Source organism: Triticum aestivum, chromosome 6D, assembly GCF_018294505.1.
Source record: "Triticum aestivum cultivar Chinese Spring chromosome 6D, IWGSC CS RefSeq v2.1, whole genome shotgun sequence".
Lineage (NCBI taxonomy): Eukaryota > Viridiplantae > Streptophyta > Magnoliopsida > Poales > Poaceae > Triticum > Triticum aestivum.
Genome location: NC_057811.1, coordinates 277,728,265 through 277,739,906, shown reverse-complemented (window position 1 = coordinate 277,739,906; position 11,642 = coordinate 277,728,265). Strand labels below are relative to the sequence as shown.

The window sequence follows — 11,642 nt, the reverse complement described above, 5'->3', positions numbered from 1 at the left end:
GACCCCACCCTGAAACCTAAGATAGATAGTGGGGTACCTCTCCGGTGAGCCCCCTCCCCACTGCGGGTGGTTCTTCCTTAACTCCGGCGAGCCCCCCACCCCCTGAAAATCGACTGACCCAAAAGTCGACTCAGTCGACTGAAGTGTAGCTAAATCGGAGCAGAGCAGCAGCACGAGCGAGGAGGAGAGCAGCAGCAGCGTGAGCGAGAGTCGGAGCAGCAGCAGCTGTGCGAGCGAGCGAGCGAGAGCCGGAGCAGCAGCTGCTGCACGAGCGAGCGAGCGAGCGAGAGCAGCAGCAGCAGCAGCGCGAGCGAGTGAGCAAGAGCTGGAGCAGTGCTACCTCTTGAGCATGTGTTGGTTTTCCCTTGAAGAGGATAGGGTGATGCAGCAAAGTAGCGTAAGTATTTCCCTCAGTTTTTGAGAACCAAGGTATCAATCCGGTAGGAGACTACACGCAAATCGCCTAGTACCTGCACAAACAAATAAGAACCTTGCAACCAACGCGGTAAAGGGGTTGTCAATCCCTTCACGGTCACTTGCAAAAGTGAGATCTGATAAAGATAATAAGATAAATATTTTTGGTATTTTTGTGGTATAGATTGGAAAATAAAGATTGCAAAATAAACGGCGACAGAAATAGCTAGTTGACGGGAAACTAATATGATGTAAAGTAGACCCAGGGGCCATAGGTTTCACTAGTGGCTTCTCTCAAGATAGCATGTATTACGGTGGGTGAACAAATTACTGCCGAGCAATTGATATAAAAGTGCATAGTTATGATGATATCTAAAGCAATGATCATGAATATAGGCATCACGTCCGTGTCAAGTAGACCAAAATGATTCTGCATCTACTACTATTACTCCACACATCGACCGCTATCCAGCATGCATCTAGAGTATTAAGTTCATAAGAGCGGAGTAACGCATTAGGCAAGATGACATGATGTAGAGGGATAAACTCAAGCAATATGATATAAACCCCATCTTTTTATCCTCGATGGCAACAATACAATACGTGCCTTGTTGCCCCTGCTGTCACTGGGAAAGGACACCGCAAGATTGAACCCAAAGCTAAGCACTTCTCCCATTGCAAGAAAGATCAATCTAGTAGGCCAAACTAAACCGATAATTCGAAGAGACTTGCAAAGATATCAAATCATGCATATAAGAATTCAGAGAAGAATCAAATAATATTCATAGATAATCAAGTTCATAAACCCACAATTCATCGGATCTCGACAAACACACCGCAAAAAGAGTACATCGAATAGATCTCCAAGAAGATCGAGGAGAACTTTGTATTGAGATCCAAAGAGAGAGAATAAGCCATCTAGCTAATAACTATGGACCCGAAGGTCCGTGGTAAACTACTCACACATCATCGGAGAGGCAATTGTGTTGATGTAGAAGCCCTCTGTGATCAAATCCCCCTCCGGCAGATCGCCGGAAAAGGCCCCAAGATGGGATCTCACGGGTACAGAAGGTTGCGGCGGTGGAAAAGGTGTTTCGTGGCTCTCCCCGATGTTTTCAGGGTATAAGAGTATATATAGGCGAAAGAAGTAGGTCGGTGGAGCTGCGAGGGGCCCACAAGGGTGGGGGCGCGCCCTCCTGCCTCGTGGCTTCCTCGCTGCTTCCTTGACGCCCAGTCCAAGTCTCCTGGATTGCGTTTGTTCCAAAAAGATCCTCGCGAAGGTTTCATTCCGTTTGGATTCCGTTTGATATTCCTTTTCTGCGAAACAATGAAATAGGCAAAAAAAACAGCAATGTGCACTGGGCTTTCGGTTAATAGGTTAGTCCCCAAAATAATATAAAATGGTATATTAAAGCCCATTAAACATCCAAAACAGATAATATAATAGCATGGAACAATAAAAAATTATAGATACGTTGGAGACGTATCAAGCATCCCCAAGCTTAATTCCTGCTCGTCCTCGAGTAGGTAAATGATAAAAACATAATTTTTGATGTGGAATGCTACCTAACATAATTTTCAATGTAATTCTCTTTATTGAGGCATGAATGTTCAGATTCAAGATAAAAGTTTAATATTGACATAAAAATAGTAATACTTCAAGCATGCTAACCAAGCAATTATGTCTTATCAGAATAACATAGCCAAAGAAAGCTTATCCCTACAAAATCATATAGTTTGGCCATGCTTCATTTTCGTCACACAAAATGCTCCCATCATGCATAACCCCGATGACAAGCCGAGCAATTGGTTCATACTTTTTAACGCGCTTCTGCCTTTTCAACCCTTACGCAATACATGAGCGCAAGCCATGGATATAGCACTATAGGTGGAATAGCATATGATGATGGGGGTTATGTGAGAAGACAAAAAAGGAGAAAGTCTCACATTGACGCGGCTAATCACCGGGCTATGGAGATGCCCATCAATTGATGTCAATGCGAGGAGTAGGGATTGCCATGCAACGGATGCACTAGAGCTATAAATATATGAAAGCTCATCAAAAGAAACTAAGTGGGTGTGCATCCAACTTGCTTGCTCACGAAGACCTAGGGCATTTTGAGGAAGCCCGTCATTGGAATATACAAGCCAAGTTCTATAATGAAAAATTCCCACTAGTATATGAAAGTGACAAAATAAGAAACTCTCTATCATGAAGATCATGGTGCTATTTTGAAGCACAAGTGTGGAAAAAGAATAGTAACATTGTCCCTTCTCTCTTTTTCTCTCATTTTTTTGTTTGTGCTTCTTTGGCCTCTTTTTTTCATTTGGGCTTCTTTGGCCTCTTTTTTTATTTCATAGTCTTCATCATCCTTTCCTCACATGGGACAATGCTCTAATAATGATGATCATCACACTTTTATTTACTCATAACTCAATATTACAACTCGATACTAGAACAAAAATATGACTCTATGTGAATGCCTCTGGCGGTGTACCGGGATATGCGATGAATCAAGAGCGACATGTATGAAAGAATTATGAAAGTGGCTTTGCCACAAATACGATGTCAACTACATGATCATGCAAAGCAATATGACAATGATGGAGCATGTCATAACAAACAGAACGGTGGAAAGTTGCATGGCAATATATCTCGGAATGGCTATGGAAATGCCATAATAGGTAGGTATGGTGGCTGTTTTGAGGAAGATATAAGGAGGTTTATGCGTGATAGAGCGTATCATATCACGGGGTTTGGATGCACCGGCGAAGTTTGCACCAACTCTCAAGGTGAGAAAGGGCAATGCACGGTACCGAAGAGGCTAGAAAATTGCGGAAAGGTAAGTGTGCGTATAATCCATGGACTCACATTAGTCATAAAGAACTCATATACTTATTGCAAAAATTTATTAGCCCTCGAAGCAAAGTACTACTACGCATGCTCCTAGGGGAAGGGTTGGTAGGAGTTAACCATCGCGCGATCCCGACCGCCACACAAAGGATGACAATCAATAAATACCTCATGCTCCGACTTCGTTACATAACGATTCACCATACGTGCACCGGCGGAGTTTGCACCAACTCTAGAGGTGAGAAAGGGCAATGCACGGTACCGTAGATGCTAGCAAATTGCGAAAAGGTAAGAGTGTGTATAATCCGTGGACTCACATTAGTCATAAAGAACTCATATACTTATTGCAAAAGTTTATTAGCCCTTGAAGCAAAGTACTACTACGCATGCCCCTAGAGGGATAGATTGGTAGGAAAATACCATCGCTCGTCACCGACCGCCACTCATAAGGAAAGCAATCAAAGAGCACCCCATACTTCAAATTTGTCACACAACGTTTACCATACGTGCATGCTACGGGACTTGCCAACTTTAACACAAATATTTCTCAATTTCACAATTACCCAACTAGCATGACTCTAACATTACCACCTTTATATCTCAAAACCATTATCAAGTATCAAATTTACCATAGTATTTAATGCACTCTATATGAAAGTTTTTATTATACCCATCTTGGATGCCTATCATATTAGGACTAATTTTATAGCCAAAGCAAATTACCATGCTGTTCTAAAAGACTCTCAAAATAATATAAGTGAAGCATGAGAGATCAATAATTTCTATAATATAAAACCACCACCGTGCTCTAAAAGATATAAGATAAGCACTAGAGCAAAATTATCTAGCTAAAAAGATATAAGTGAAGCACATAGAGTATTCTAATAAATTCTGATTCATGTGTGTCTCTCCCAAAAGGTATGTACAACAAGGATGATTGTGGTAAACAAAAAAGCAAAGACTCAAATCATACAAGACGCTCCAAGCAAAACACATATCATGTGGTGAATAAAAATTTAGCCTTAAGCAAAGTTACCGATAGACGAAGACGAAAGAGGGGATGCCTCAAGGCATCCCCAAGCTTAGGCTTTTGGTTGTCATTGAATTTTACCTTGGGGTGCCTTGGGCATCCCCAAGCTTAGGCTCTTGCCACTCCTTATTCCATAATCCATCAAATCTTTACCCAAAAACTTGAAAACTTCACAACACAAAACTCAACAGAAAATCTCATGAGCTCCGTTAGTATAAGAAAACAAACCACCACCTTAAGGTACTGTAATGAACCCATTCTTTATTTATACTAGTTGACCCGTTGCGTCAAATGACGTAGAGACCTACTGAAGACATATTGTCGATGAAAATAGTTTCATGCTGCAAGAACCTTCAACTAAATCATGCTATTTTTTAAACATGCTTATTATGTTGTTAAATAATAGTCTGGGAAAAGGGAAACTTTGCATAATATGAATAGGTTCAGTTTGAAAATATGGGCACTATGATGAGAGAGTAAAGTTGGCATGGTTGTATTTTTTTTAGCAAGTTTGGAAACATGGTTATCATGATGAGAAACCTGGCCATGCATATTTTTCCTGCAAAAAAAGAGGGAAAAAGATGAGAAACCTAAGAATATATGTATACTAAACACCATGTATAAAACCAGTTAAGGAGAGAGGGTTTTGGTGCTCCTAGGTGTAGATACGCCTATTATGAAATATGTATTAAAAAACACATTTCAAAAGAGTAGTGTTTCTATCAACTTTGTTTTTGTGTGTTTGAAATAAAAAGTATTCATGTGTCTCTTAGACACATGTATATTTCCAAGCAGTCGTATGGCAGCTAGTTCGGCCGATGAATCAAGCGATTTATTTATCCCTTCTTCCTCAACACCTATTCCTTCTTCCTTGACAGCTTCATTCAGTCAAAGACAAAACTCCTCAGTAGTACTTTCATCACCTCAATAATTGGGATAGATATCATCCACTACAATGAAGAACAATAACATTTCTCTATACCTTGAACAATAATAAATCATTTACAGTACATTTGGCCAAGCAAACAATTAGTAGAAGAACAATAACATTTTCTATTTCTTGAATTCCACATGGGAGTATGGATGGCTTCACTCGTAACAATACATATGCCTTTTGTTTATTTGCCTGACAAAATGTCCATCAGATGAATCAATCAAATAGGAGGAAATGGGGAATATTTCAAACTAAAACAAAGAATTGATCCTAACTACATGAAGTGCAGTAGCTTTAAAGCCTCCAAATTATTTTGCTCTACTCCACCAGGAACGTGCAGGTCTTCAAGAACCAAAAGACGCCACTCGAGCTCTCTTCGGCCTCATAAGCCCTGTTGTTGTTTATATCCTTAACCCCAAAAGGTTGTCTCTTAGCATATCTGTTGTTCTCCTGATCCTTATTAGGTGTCGGCTTATCCTGAAGAAAAGGCAATTGATATCCTATTATCATTAAATAAATCCACAGTTAACATGTGGATCGTGGGGAATGGTGAGATGCCATATTGGGGTTCGCAACACGAATAGAAGACCACTAATTTAATGCCACTAATTTACAGAAGGACAAAAATGCCTGAACACCCTTAAGAAAGGCCATGATGATGAGGTGAGAACAAGTAGGCTAGTGATCCAAGTGAAACTTAAAATGGAGCAAAAAATTGCCATAATGGTGTTGCTTGGAAAAATCACAGTACAATGCAGAATTAGTGCCACATGTTGATGCCATTAAATAAAACACCCTTAAGAAACACAATCAACTAAACCTTGAACACAAGTAGGCCTAGAGCAAGAAAACAATACATCATATTACTAAGCAAAAGCAAATAGAAATATCAAATTGAGAGGCAGAACTATTTGAAAACAAAAATGTAGGCCAAGTACAGACAACTAACATAAAAATGAATAATAATACGCCTTGAAGCTTGAAAATAATGCATACTAAAAGCAAGTTTCCTAAGCGCTAATACACCCTGCAATTTGTGTATACATGCCTGAATAAGAAATTTGAATTGATCAAACCAAATCTGTTATAACACAGACGAATTAGAACTCTGAAAGTTGCATATACTGGAGTAAAGTTTGCTAAGCGACACAACACCCTACAATATCTGCGGTAAAATTACTTAGAAAGGCATCATGGACCCTGCAGTATAACCTGCATTACCACAGTTGTAGCTGCATCAACATGGACGCATCAGTTACTAAAAGGAACCTTTGCAAAATGGAAAATGAGCTTTTATTGCGCCTTGCTTCTTAGTGGGATGTGCATACCAACCATATCAATATGGAAAATTACCCCACTTCACGATAGTGCCAAATCAAGCTATAGCCTAAAATACCCCGTGAAAAACTTGTAGAGAAATTAGAAAACAAATTGTAGGTTGGGAAGATGAGGAAAGAAGGAAGAAAGAAACAAAGAAGCTCACATGTTCCCATCTCCTCGGCACATTGGGAGTTGTCCTCGAGCTATCCTCCTCTCCAGGCAGCTGCCAAGGTGGGGGGCTAGGGGCTCGACCAGGAGGGGTTCCCCGCCAACCAGGAGCGAAGATGAGGTACAATAAATATCAGTTATTCAGAAAGGGTATCAGCAAAAGCTCCATCCATGGTAGAACATTCAACAAGGCAGACCCGGAAAGCTCCATCCATGGAGGCACATTACGTGAGGCCATCAACTAAGCAGAACTAAAAAATCATGATAGATAGGCAAACTCCAGTACCATTCTTAATCATGTCTAAAGTACTCATAATAGACACCTGTTGAGAAGAAAAGGAACATATCTAATTTATACGGACTCCCCTAGTTCTGTTGGAAATGGATGTACGCAATTTAGATGAAACAGAGCATACAAAAAATAAGGACAAACTGATGCTTCTAAGGACAGGAGGTAGTAAACTCAAGGATATCTGTAAGCAGGTGCAATTGGTAATATGAAGCAATAAACAACAATTTCATTAACAATTAGGATAAAATCGCTGGTGTTTTTCGACATAGACTGATGCCTTCCCTGTACACATGGCTACTCAGTTGCCATCACATCATGGACATACACTGTATTTTTGCCGACTCGAAACCGTCACTTAGAAAAAAACGTTTTTAGATCAGCACATTAGTATGCTGATATATCGATGCTGTTTTTATGGACTTAAATGGTACACATGGAATCCCTGGTGGTGTTTTTATATCAGCACCATTTGGAATAAAGGAGTGTATGCCAACACAAAGACCTTCATATTCGTCGAAGCTCAAGTTTCAAGGATTTTGGAGAGTGATTCACGTTACATTTATTTACAGACAATTGATGTGCTGCAGGTGAGATTCTCAACTCAAAAAAGGTCTGAAACACTGATTCAGGAAGGAGAGAAATAATACCCTTGTTTTGGGAAGGTAAGAAGTATGATGTAAAATTTACATACGTATGAATTGAGCCTGGTTGTGTAGTAAGAGAAAGCAGTTTTTAAAGAAAAGACTGAACTACTTACGTAGTGGCTTTTCTATGTGCCCATATAGGAAGTATTAGACTACCCAAAAGGTCGATCTCTTGTGATCTTCCGGCTCTCATGGCCGCCGTCTCTCTGGCAGATGTGTCCATCTGCAAGTTTACCTTGAAAACCCAATATTAGAACCATTGGTGCAAAGTACTACCTCCATCCCAAAATAAGTGATTCAACTTTGTACTAACTTTGTACTAAAGCTAGTACAAAGTTGAGTCACTTATTTTGGGACGGAGGGAGTAACTATGAAAGAAAAGGTAAAGAGTTTACATCTTCTGCAAGTGGCTTCCAGTATTCTGTAAGTGATGGTGTGTGGACTCGGTCAGGATCAGTCAAAGCAGTCAGCAGTTTCAATTCAAATAAGATGTGGGTTTCCAAAAATTGAACAGACAAAAAATGTGACCAAGGACACATACAGGGAATTGGATGATTAATTTTTATGAATACTATGTAGGCCAGTCCACTAATGAGGTAGTAACTTGCAGAAAAACTGTACAAAATCCCTTTCCAAATAGAGTGTCCCCACTCAGACTCTTTTAACATTTGTATATAGAAGTAAAATTGGACAGTAAGACAAAAAAAGGCCTAACTGACGTATTTTTTGCGCTTAATGCATTGTTGCTCCTTCAAATAGGATAATAGCGGGAAGTTCTAGCTAAAACATACAGGGTTTAGTTCTGCCCATTTCCACAGTTGGGCAAGTTCTTTGTTTCCCAACCTCTCCACCTTGGCTTACTGCAACGAAGGAAAACAGAATGTAAAATAATTAGAGAGCAGTAGAGCATGACATAATTACATCACCAATCTGTACAGTATTACCATTGCCCTAAATTCTTTTTATCACAAAACAAGGCTATTAAAATTGGAAATGGGGCTGGACTTTCTGGTTAAAAAATCGTACTACAAATACTGGCACAGTAAATGGGAGGTGCGTAAGGTCAAGGAATGTATGCACCATTTCCTAAATAACTTTGTGTAATATACCCTTTTCCTAGACTAATCTAGAACATGAAATTACAATGAGAAAATCGATGTCAGTATCCATTCCAACATGAACTTCATGCATATATAACAACCCATCTAACTACATTAATCAACATGAATAAGATCTGACTTGATATTCATGTTGATTCCATGCTTCTCCCTTAATCAAGAAGTGAATAATACAAAGTTCCAAATAACTGCAATAGATTCCAAAACTCACAAAAGATTAGTAATTCCTGTGCAAAAAAATAACGATATAGAAGAACAAAATAAGAATCAGGATGCCTAGTAAAAATCAAAGTTGGAATAGAAGTTCTCCCTCCCTCCCTCCCTCTCACACAAACATGCATCAGACAAGACGTACAAAGAGATAGAAGAGTACCTATGTTTTCTTGGTCCTCCCTCCCTTTCCTGCTTCAAACTGTGCTGGAATTCATGGTAGGCATCGGGCTGGGGAGGACGAATTGGAAGATGGCGCGCCTGTTCCTCACCATGAAGCAAGAACAAAATAAGATCAGGATGCCTAGTAAAAATCAAAGTTGGAATAAAAGTTCTCCCTCCCTCCCTCCCTCTCACACAAACATGCATCAGACAAGACGTACAAAGAGATAGAAGAGTACCTATGTTTTCTTGGTCCTCCCTCCCTTTGCTGCTTCAAACTGTGCTGGAATTCATGGTAGACATCGGGTTGGGGAGGACGAATTGGAAGATGACACGCCTGTTCCTCACCATGAAGCACCTCGGCCAACCCATGGTGCCCAGCTGTGGCCACTACTCCCATGCTCGAGTTACCTTCCACCAGGAAGAGGACATGCGTGTGCGCTCGTCCGCCAGTGCTGCCTGCGAAGGCGAAGACGTGACTCCGTCCATGGCGGATCCGTGGTCAGCGGCGAGGATGAGGCAGTGGGATGAGCTGGCCGCCGGCGATAGAGAAGAGGGAGGGGGAGTGGCGGCGGCGGCTGACAAGGGAGGTGGGGAGGGAGGGTTGCAGCGGCTGTGGGGATCGAGAAGAAAAGGGGTAAAAGGTTTGTGCGGGGGCGGCTGAGGCGAGACCAGGATGGGATTGGGTGCGCGCGTGTGAAAAAATCGAGAGAATGAGAGATTGGGAGAGGGATCTCGCCGCCTCCAGCTAGAACTCGCCGACGAGTGGTCCTTCGCCTCGAGCACCTTCATCCCGTCTCTTCATTTTCCGACCTTCCTTGTCTCCGCCTCGAGCTCGAGCTCCAATCTGCCGCCACCAGATCCGACCCCGTCACGCCCTCCTCCCTTGCCTGCCCCTCGAGCTCACCCTCTCCTTCTCCGCCACCTGGGTCAGTGAGCCCGGAGGGGAAGGCTCAGCGAGAGCACGGGGATGGCTCGGTCGGGGTGGTGGTTGCAGCGAGAGAAAGGACGACGGCGACGCAGCAAGCATCCCGTGCTTCACTTGTGCCGAGGACGATGGTGACGGCGCCGGACGTCTTGTGAAGTCGTCTCCTTGAGATGGAGGAGGTGGAGCTCGAGCTGGTCGCGTTGTGGAGGGAGAGGCGGCGTAGCAGCCGGAGCAGAGGAGGGATGAGGAGAACCAAGGACGAGCGAGCGGGGAACGAAGCGCAAGGAGGCCTAGGATGTGTGACGGCTGGTGCGGGAGTGAGACGAGAGGACGGGGGATTGGGTGCGGAGCGCGCGGTGCGGATTGGGCAAAACGCCCTGCACGCGAAAACAGGCAACCCGGCCAACCAGCGCGCCGCGCGAGCCCACTCGTCATTGGACAATGAAAACGACTGCGAGGTGAAAATTAGTTTTAACCGGTGTGAAGATCCGAACGCGCCAGAACGCAGATCCAACGGCCAACGAAGCTTCAAATCGGGAAGCCTTCTCGAGGTGAGTTGGCTAGGCTCATTATTATTGTTTTAAACTAGTTGACCCGTTGCGCCAAATGACGCAGAGACCCGCTGAAGACATGTTGTCGATGAAAATAGTTTCATGTTGCAAGAACCTTCAACTAAACCATGATATTTTGTAAACATGTTAATTGCGTTGTTAAATAATAGTCTGGGAAAAGGTAAATTTTGCATAATATGAATATGTTTAATCTGAAAAAATGGCCACTATGATGAGGTAGTAAAGTTGGCATGGTTGTATTTTTTTAGCAAGTTTGAAATGATGGTTATCATGATGAAAAATTTGTGCATGCATATATTTCTTGGGATGATGAGAGAGTAAAGCTGGCTTGGCTGTATTTTTTTAGTAAGTTTGAAAAACATGCAGTATGATGAGAAAGCAAAGTTGGCATGGTTGTATTTTTTAGCAAGCTTGAAAACATGGTTATCATGATGGAAAACCTGGGCATGCATATATTTCTTGGGAAAAAAGAAGGGAAAATATAAGAAACCTAAGAAAAAAAGATAAAATATACTCGGTTTATCTTAAAATAGTTGGTTTATTTTAATAGCATAGAGTGAAAGCCGAAACAAAAAGAAATATTCGTTGGTATGAAAAATGAAGATAGAAGTGTTTTGAAATGTTGTCTCTCTCGATAAAAATCGGTTGTACCAATTACTGAGGCATATATGAATATAGTTGGTTTATCTTAATATACTTGGTTTATTTTAATAGCATAGAGTCAAAGTCGAAACAAAAAAACAGCCGTTGCTATGAAAAATTAAAATAGAAGTGTTTTGAAAAGGTTGTGTCTCTCAATAAAAAACGGTTGTACCAATTACTAAGGCATATGCATGTATTATGTGGACTGAAAGGTATGTGTCTGTTTCGCCTCAAAAAAAAAGAGGTATGTGTCTGTTTTCTTTTAGAAGCATGTCTAATATTATTTACAGAGTATTTAAGGTTTATTGGGCTGGCCTGCTTGTTGTTTGGCCCACGGGCAATTTTTCTGCCTGG

General features: G+C 41.6%; 1 long non-coding RNA gene across 1 annotated transcript; it reads right to left on the bottom strand.

The window, feature by feature from the left end:
- Positions 1-5,254: 5,254 nt before the first annotated feature.
- LOC123144638 (uncharacterized) lies at positions 5,255-10,425 on the bottom strand. Its single transcript, XR_006471785.1, has 4 exons — positions 9,386-10,425; positions 9,148-9,245; positions 6,716-8,516; positions 5,255-5,709 (listed from the first exon to the last, which is right to left on the bottom strand). It is a non-coding gene; the product is annotated as an uncharacterized lncRNA (long non-coding RNA).
- Positions 10,426-11,642: the final 1,217 nt, after the last annotated feature.